Source organism: Durio zibethinus, chromosome 11 (genome assembly GCF_047325235.1).
Source record: "Durio zibethinus cultivar Kanyao isolate XHJ-2024 chromosome 11, ASM4732523v1, whole genome shotgun sequence".
NCBI classification, from domain to species: Eukaryota; Viridiplantae; Streptophyta; class Magnoliopsida; order Malvales; family Malvaceae; genus Durio; species Durio zibethinus.
In genome coordinates this window covers 15,435,172-15,444,601 of record NC_143172.1, presented here as the reverse complement: position 1 = coordinate 15,444,601, position 9,430 = coordinate 15,435,172, and positions in this window count along the sequence as shown.

Sequence of the window (9,430 nt, the reverse complement as noted above, 5' to 3'; positions counted from 1 at the left end):
TACAAAAAAATTCTCCAACCATTTGCATAAAAATCTTAAAGTTTCTTAGGGTTTAAATAAAAATTCGCATACCTTGAAAATTTGACACCCATAAAATCTTCTACATGTATTTTCATAACTCCCATATGTTTCTCTTGGAGCTAATTTCTTGTAATAACAAAAGATTTGGAGTCCATCATAAACATATCTGTTCTTGATGAGGTGGCAAGGGCAAATGGAGGTTGATTTGCCATAATCTCAACACCAAGACACTTTTTTTTTAACTAAAAAGTTTAGTGTAAAAAATAAGACAAAAAAAGCTGCCTAGTTTAGGATTAAGGTAGGCAACAAATCTTAAAGAAAAATTACATTAAATTTAAAAATCTTTTGTCCAAGGAAATTGCTAACAGCGATAATGAAACTTAAATCTTATAACACAAATATTTGATAGTTATTAACTCAACCAATTCTTCTTAACTACAAAGGATTACAGGTGTTGCAATTTGAATTCAAACCTACTAAATATCATCTCTTAAAAATAATTATATGAATCATATTAACTAAACTTCATATTCCACTCTTCTTTTCAAGATTTTCATTCACCTAAAATGAATTTTTTTTCTTCTATTGAAATTTGGATTGTCTTTTATTCCAAAATATCTATATTCAAATTTTTTTATCCTTTTTATGTTTACTTGGATTTAAGGAAATCAATACGTAAGGTATGAGACAAGTTGAGCATTTTACATCCTCATTTTTAATTTTTTATATTATATTCATCTCAATATCTATGCTCAATTAGAATTTTAAATTTATCATCTTTTTCATCTTCAAGATTATTTAATAGGTACAAATAATCTTCGTGCTCATAATTTTAAAAATAATAATAAAATTAATTTTTTTATTTTTTTATTTTTATATTGTACAATTATATAATCTTTTATAAATATATTTTTTAAATAAAAATATATTAATTTTAATTAATCTAAAATAAAATTTTATATTATTAAATAAAAATATATTTACTAAATATATAAATATTTATATAAGTGTGAGCACATTACAAATAAGAGATAGATATTATTTTATCCATCATCATATTTATATCTAATAAAAAATTTAAAATTATTTATTTTCATTTTGATCTCCGCCACGTAATATCTATCTCCGTTTCATTGAGGTAAAAAAGTCGAATTTTCCTTAAAACTTGGATAAAATTGATACCGCTTAGATTTTCAGATGGCACGTCATTACATCAGTTAAGCCTTATATTTGTGACATGGTAGATGCTATGTGTCAATTTCATTAGCCTAATGGACGCCACATGGATTAAAACACCTTGCATTGAATGTTATGGAACTGTCAGTCACATGCGGTCATGTGACTGACTTCCGTTAAATATGGCTAATTTGAAAAAATATCACAGATTGAGGGCTTAAATGGTCCGGATTGAAAGGTAAGGGTTTGTTTGAGCTTTTTTTAATAGTTAAGGGCGTTTAATCATTTTGATATGGCACATATTTTGGAGATAATTTATTTTCTCTATATATATTATTTTTCTTAAAAAAATATTTGTTATGTATTAATTTTTATGAAATTTTTAAAAAATTAACTTTAATATATTTAATATGAAATTTTAAAATTTTTTTATAAAATTAAAGTTTCATAATTTTTAATATCAAAAAGTAAAAATAATTTTAAAATATAAAAATAAAAATTTTAAATATTCAAAAAAATAAGACATAATTTTGAAATAATAAAGAAAATAGATAAAAAAAAAAGAGACAAATGAAGTATAATTTAAAATATTTTTATAATATTGATGTTAATGATTTTTAATGTTATAAAAGATGAAAATGTAACATGAAAATTCAACTAAACTCTAATTTATTACTTATTTAATAATGAGCTTTGATTTCATTGTGCCATGTAGTTTTTTTATTATAAATCTTTCATTAAAAATTTTGTTTTTTATAAGAATAAGAACTTTCATTTAATCGAAAATGAGATCAACATTAGAAATTAATTCTGGGAGGTACTCCCAAACATAGGCCCGGCCCTCAATACCCTTAAGCCTAGCCATGCTATGTGCCAGAGTGTTAGCAGACCGATTTGCATGTAAGAAACGGCAGCCCCTATCAATCTTCAACTTCGAGAAAAATTATGATACTTGAAAAAGTATAATATCTAAATTTTTTTTTTATTTTTAGACATTTCATATTTCGATTCATTTGTTTAATTAGAAAAAATTTATGTATATTAATATTAATAAAATGATCATAATATTTTTATCATATATGATAATAATTTTTTATTTTATTTTATTAATTATAAGTACTCAAATAATAAATAATATCTTTAACAGTAAAAAAATAAATATTTTATTTAGTTATTATTTTTATTTATAAAATATTATTAATTGAGACATTAAGTACGTTTTTGAGAAATAAAAATTGATAAAAAAATTGTTAAAAGAAATCAATTAAAGTATTTATTATTTTCTTATATCATAAAAAATTTAAAATATTCTTTTAATTTATTTATAAAAAAATCATTTAAAGTTTTTTTGTACATAATTTTTTTTATAAAAATATTAATCTTAAATCTTAACCTTAAAATATAAAAAAATTACTTAAAGATTTCTTCGTACCGAATACCTTAATTGAAATATAAAAATATATATATTTTTCACAAAAACCTATAATTAAGTTCATGTTATTTTCAAACATACTTTTTTAAAAAATTATTATTATTTTATTATTTTTTATTCAAATCAAATTTAAAAATAAGATAATTTTTTTAAAAATTTTAAAATTTCATAAAAAAAATAATTTTTTTATTTTGAAACTTTGAATACTATTAAAAATATAACATTTTTTTATAATCAAATTATCTTGAATTAAACATAAAAATCAAATACACATTATCAATTTTTTTTTTCAAATCGAACGCACACTTTTTGTCCCATTATGACTTACCTACATTTTTTATTTCTTTGACCACCAAAGCGGCATTAGTCTCCACCTCATTGTCCTCCAAACCCCATTCCTTGGCTGTGCTTATCCCGAATAGAATCGCATTCATCTCTGCTTGGAAGGGACATCTGAAATTAACAATACGTTTTGCTGCACATGAAAATATCTTTCCCCTCCTATCCTAAATCACCATTCCCAACCCTGCTTTCCCATCTGCGCTTTCGAAAATGCATCCACGCTAACTTTGAATTTAGCTTCCCCAGGCGGTTTCCATCGCATCGTGGTCTACCTACTATTTACGTTTCCTTCCCTTTTCAGAACATGTATCGCCCTTTCCTCTTGCATCATTCTTTCCACCTTTGATGCTATTTTTCTTACTGACCCGCACGTAGCTTCATGAAGACATGTGTTTCGGTTTGACCATAGCATCCACAACGTGTACATACACAATTCCATTTTTCCTTCTTGCTAGAAACTGGTCCAAACATCAGAGGTAGTTTGCCATGTTTCCATCCATCCAAGGACCCAACTACATACCCTTTCTCACACTTTGCAGCTAAAGACAAATTCAAGCAAATGTGGTAGCATGTTTTACCCAACTCGCCACACACATCAATAATCCACAACTGGAATCCCTCGAGATTTAATAACATTCCGAGCTCGTATGATGCCCCATCTCATTCGCCACATGAAAAGCTTAACTTTTGGAATGACATTTGCTGTCCATACCAATCTCCACACTAAAGATCGAGTCTCCCTATCCCCTACTTCTTTACTCAGTTCACGTCTTGCAACATGATATGCAGACTCCACTGAGAAATTACCCAAATTCATCCCACAACATATTAGCTTGTCTAGAGCCGTATTCATACTCAGAGGAATTTGGATGATTAACTCAACATCCTGTTTACTGACCAATCCCATCAGTATGTCCACATTCGATCTCCTCGCATTGTTATCGATCAATTCCGCAACTGTTACGAATTGCCTATGCACTCCTGGTAACGTTTTCGATTTAAATATGGGAAGCTTATCAATCCATTTATCATGCGACACCTCAATGCTCTTTTCATGCTTGACACGCCATTTTGAGCCAGCCTCCAAAACTGTTCTCCCCTCGACAAGACTTCACAATGCATAGGATGGATTATTTCCCACTTTTGCTTTTAAAAAAGAGTTATTGTCACTACAGGAAAATAGGGATTTGGTGACATATTTTTAGCGGCATTTTTCAATAAAGGCTGCTATTTGATGTGTTAGTATAAAGTTAGCGGCGTTTATTATATAAGCATCACTAAAAAAAATTAATAGCGGCATTCGGAGTTTAAAATGTCACTAAATTTAAAATTTAGCAGTATTTATATAATAAAATATCATAAAAAAATTTTCCAATTTTATTATTTTGAAAATATTTTTATGTATTGTTTTATATTAAGCTAAATGGCGGTTTTGTTAATAAACGCTTTATAAAGGTCATACTTTTGTGGCATTTGCCACTAAAATGCTACGAATGATTGCCCCAAATTAAAGTTGATCTTGATTTTCCCTACCCCTCATTTCCTAAAGTCTTCCCTTTTCTTTCCCAAATTCTGCCTACCCTCACTCTTTTTTTGCTACAAAAATATGCTCTCATTCTTTCTTGGTACAAAACTCTACTCTATGTCTCTCTTTTTATTTCCTTTTCCCAAATTCAAAATTGCATTTGAGGCTATTACAAGGTATAGCAAAGATTACTTTTCTTTCTTTTGTTTTGCATATTTTTATAAGAAATTTATTAAGAAATTTGGGTTGAAATTTTGTCTTGAGCTATATTTAACTGATCAACCATCAATTTATTAACTTGTTCTCTATTTTTCAGTAATTCTTTCACTTCACCACTTTTGCTTGACTACTTGCATCTTATACTAAGGCTAGTGGTTTATAACCATATAAAGCCTAAAATGGAGACATTTCTAGAAAAGTGTGATAGCTTGTATTATACCACCATTCGGGTAACAGTAGCCATTGAACCAAACTTTAGGCTTGAGAAAACACATACACCATAAATCTTGCTCCAAACACTGATTAACCCTCTCTGTTTGCCCATTAGATTCTAGATGGTAAGTCGTGCTCAAATAAACTATGGTTCCTAATAATTTCATCAACTCCTACCAAAATAACTAGTGAATATTGGATTCTTGTCAGAAATAGCAATTCTTAGAGTCTCATGTAGTTTATGAACTTGGCTAAATATATATTTTAACTACTTCCATAGCTGTAAAAGATAGGACAAAGGAAGAAGATGACTATACTTAGTGAATTTATCCACTATTACCATAATACAACTAAATTTTTGACATAAAGGCAATCCTACAACAAAATCCATGCTAATTACATCCCAAACTTGCTGTGGTATAGGAATTGGTTGCAGAAGACCAAGATAAGGGGTATGTTCATATTTGTTCCTTTGACAGTTATCACACTATTAAATATACTCATGGACTTGGTTTTTTCATCCCAGGCTAATAAAAATTCAATTCAAGTTTGTATTAGGTGGCTTGAATTCCTACATGCCTCCTTTGAGGTGAATCATGTAAGGTTTGCAAAATTTTCTTCTTTTTGCCTACTATTACCTACATACACTTTCCTTTTAAATCTCAAAACTCCATTGTCAAATGAATAGTGATAATTATCAAGAGGATGGATGATAGAAGCCTTAATTTACTCATGTGCTACTATATCACCACTATAGCTATAGTCGATCTCCCTCACCCACTTTGGTATAAATATAGTGGATTGTAAGCTATAGCTTTGTGCTTCCTCTTCAAGCTGCCTAGATAGGGCATTTGTTGCTATATTCATCTTGTCCTTTCTATACTTTATCGAGTAATCTAGCCCTAATAATTCAGTTAGTCCTCTTTTTTGAAGGGTGGTGCTCAACTTTTGCTCAAGCAAATGTTTTAAGGCTTCATGATCTATCTTGATAATTAATAATTTTTCTTTCAAGTAGCTTCTCAATTTTGTTATTGCCATTAGTATGGCTAGATATTCATTTTCATAAATAGAAAGGTCTTTGTATTTAGTACCTAGAGCTTTACTTAAGTAAGCTATTGGCTTTCCATCTTGGGATAAAACAACTCCAATCCCATTGTTGCTAGCATCAATTTCTAATATAAAAGGTTTATTGAAATCGAGCACTGCTAGGATAGGGGTAAAACACATGACCTTGTTGAGTCGATTGAAAGCTGATACTGTTACAAGTGTCCACTTGAACCATTTTTTTTAAATATATCTGTTAGTGGCTTACTGATCTCCTCATAGCTTTTTATGAACCTCTTATAATATTAGTCAATCCAAGAAATCCTCTTAATGACTTAAGGTTCTTAAGCTGTGGCAAGTTTTGCATTGCCTCTATCTTAGCAAGATCTGTAGATAGCTCTTCAGATGATATGATATGCCCTAAATATTTAACCTACCTTTGACCAAAGAAACACTTACTTTTTTTTGCACATAGTGTGTTCTTTCTCAGTATTGCAAATACAATGTTTAAATGTTTTGCATGTTCTCTCAAGTTAGAACAATAAATAAGAACATCATTTAAAAATATCAATACAATTTTTTTCAAGTAAGAAGTAAATATATCATTCATGAAAGGCTAGAAGGTTGCAGGTGCCTTGATAAGTCCAAATGACATTACCTTAAATTCGTAATGTCCTTTATGAGTTATAACTATCTTGTGAATTCCATCTTCTTTCACCCTTATCTACTAGTATCCTGATCTGAGGTATATTTTTTAAAAGTAATAGGCTCTTTTCAGTTCATCCAAGAGGTTTTCTATTATAGGTATAAGGAATTTATTTTTCACTATAACTATAATTAATTATCTGTAGTTAATACATATCATCCAGGTGCCATCCTTTTTCTTAACTAACAAACATGAAAAAGCAAAGGGGCTCTTGCTAGTTTGTATGACAAAGAAAGACAACATTTTTACTATTTACCTTTCACTCTCATTCTTTTGATAATGGTTGAATCTGTAGGGTCTTAGGTTAATAGGTTGAAAGTCTGGTGTCAAGAGTATGTTATGATCTTACATTCTCTCTGGTGGTAACTTATAGGCTCCTTGAATATGTCTTTATAAGAAGCTATTATTGACTTAAGCACAGTTGAGTTTCAATATCATCACACTCCCCATTAATCATGAATATTTTCCCAAACATCTTAGGATCCTTGTAGGCTAGCTTCTATAATTTACCTCCAGAAATAAGCTTTAGGCTAGTTTTACTAAGATCGCCTTTTAATATAATTTCTTGTCTTTCTTTTTTGAAACTCATTGACATGTCATTGAAATCAAATACAAGAAGACTACATTTCCTTATCCAATCAACTCCAAGCACCATGTCATTACCCCTTAGTGATAAAACTCTTAGATTATGAGTAAATTTATACCCTTGCATTATCTATTCAAGCTATTTACATTTGCTTATACTATACAACCTTTTACCATTAGCCACAATAGTACAAGTCAACTCCACCTTATCCTTAGCCAATCTGGGAGTCATAAACTATAAGTTCTCCCACTGTTTATGGGTATATTCAAAGGTTTCTCTTACACATTCCTTTTTATCTTTAACGTGTTGTACCTAGTGCTACTTGTTAGAGCTTTCCAAATTACCATCCTCTTGGTCTACTTCATTATGGATATCCTAACTATTGTCAACTGGTTTCTCATCATCCTTCTTTTCTTTTGAAAATTCTTCTACCATGATGGAGTTCAACTGCTTGTTCTTACAAATGTGGCTAAGAAAGAATTTTTCACCACATTTAAAGCACAAGTTTTATAATCTTCTCTACTCTAGGAGAGTTTGCTTTTGTATAGTTAATGTTATATTGGAGGTGACTTTTTGTGATTAGGACTAGGGCTTATAAGGATTCTTGAAAGGAATATAGGTGTTACTAGTGGAACTAGGTTTAGCAGTTGGTTTGTTTCTTTTGTATTCAACTTTTAAGGCTAATTAATATAACTTAGCTTGCCTATATACTACTGCCAAAGTCAAAAGTTCACTCGCCTTAACTCTTGGTTTGAGCTCTTCATTTAGGCCACTTATAAAATTAGATACAAAATATAACCCATCCAAATAAGGGTTATTTTGAAGCATGAATGACCTATGCTCTTCAAATTTCTCTTGATATTATTTTATTATGGTCTTTTAAGTCAGCTTGTTGAATTCTTCAATCACATCTGAATAGGTCTTGTCACAAAATCTTTAGTAGAAATCATTAAAAAAATTTTTGCCATGTAAATCTTGGTTTTTACATCAAGTATCATTCAAACTAGATTTTTGCTCTACTAAGTTAAATACATAATAGCTATCGCTATTTTCTGATAATCTAACACTCTAACAATGGTAAAATACTTCTAACATTTTCTTAATCATCTTCTAAGACTCTCACATTTGAATAATGGAAATTTGATTTTTGGCTATAGGGTAAAGGCACTTAAGCCTAGGGGGTAGTTAGTTCTAGATAAAGCTTTAATATGTTTGGCTACCATCATACTATTATGTATTATTAAGGTTACTATCCTATTGAAGTTTTTGTAGTAACCCTGGATCATCAAGCCTATAGCTAAACTTATTATATTTATCAATAATAGTTATCTCCATAAAATTCTTACCCTTTTTTTTATTTTTACCAACGGAGTCAAATGAGAACCACCAACATGCTCTTTTCCTTCTGGATCTAGCTGGGTTGGAGATTTTTCTTTTTGCAATAAGGATTCTAGCATCTTGGTCAAACTGTTGTAATTCTTAGCCATATTGATTTTTAACTTTTTTTTTTTATCTTCACATAGTTTTGACATAGAGGTTTGTGTTTGTGTTACCTTCATGTCTTCCAACCGCGTCAAGATATTCTAGAACTGTTCATGTAAACTATTCAACCAAGTGCCTTCAATCATGTAAAGTTGTTTCCTATTTTTTGTCAACATTGATATGAGATCGTAACGGACTCTGATACTAATTTGTTACTACTTAATCACGACTTGGTTAGGGTTTTAAAGATTAAGAAGAGAACAGAAAGAATTGAAGAGACTAAGAAGAGAACAGAGAGAATTGAAAAGACTAAGAAGAGAACAGAAAAGAATTGAGGAGACTAAAAAGAGAATAGAGAGGGATTGAGAAGAGAAAATATCTTTCTATTTATGAAAATTGGTTACAGCCAATAAATTATTTAAATATAGCTATTGTAGAATTGTCATGCAAAACTGTAAAAAAATACAAAGTTGCAAAGTGTTTCTAGCCAATATATTAATAACTAATCCCAATAAATTAATAACTGACATCACCATCTTCCTTCTTGTATTTACCCATTCTATTGTAAGCTTTTAGCCCATCTCTCGGTGATTTCTATTCATTCTTTGCCATAGTCTTGCTCATGTCATTTTTGCTCTTTTTCATCAAGCTCATCATAATACATAACAAAAATTTGGTAATTTT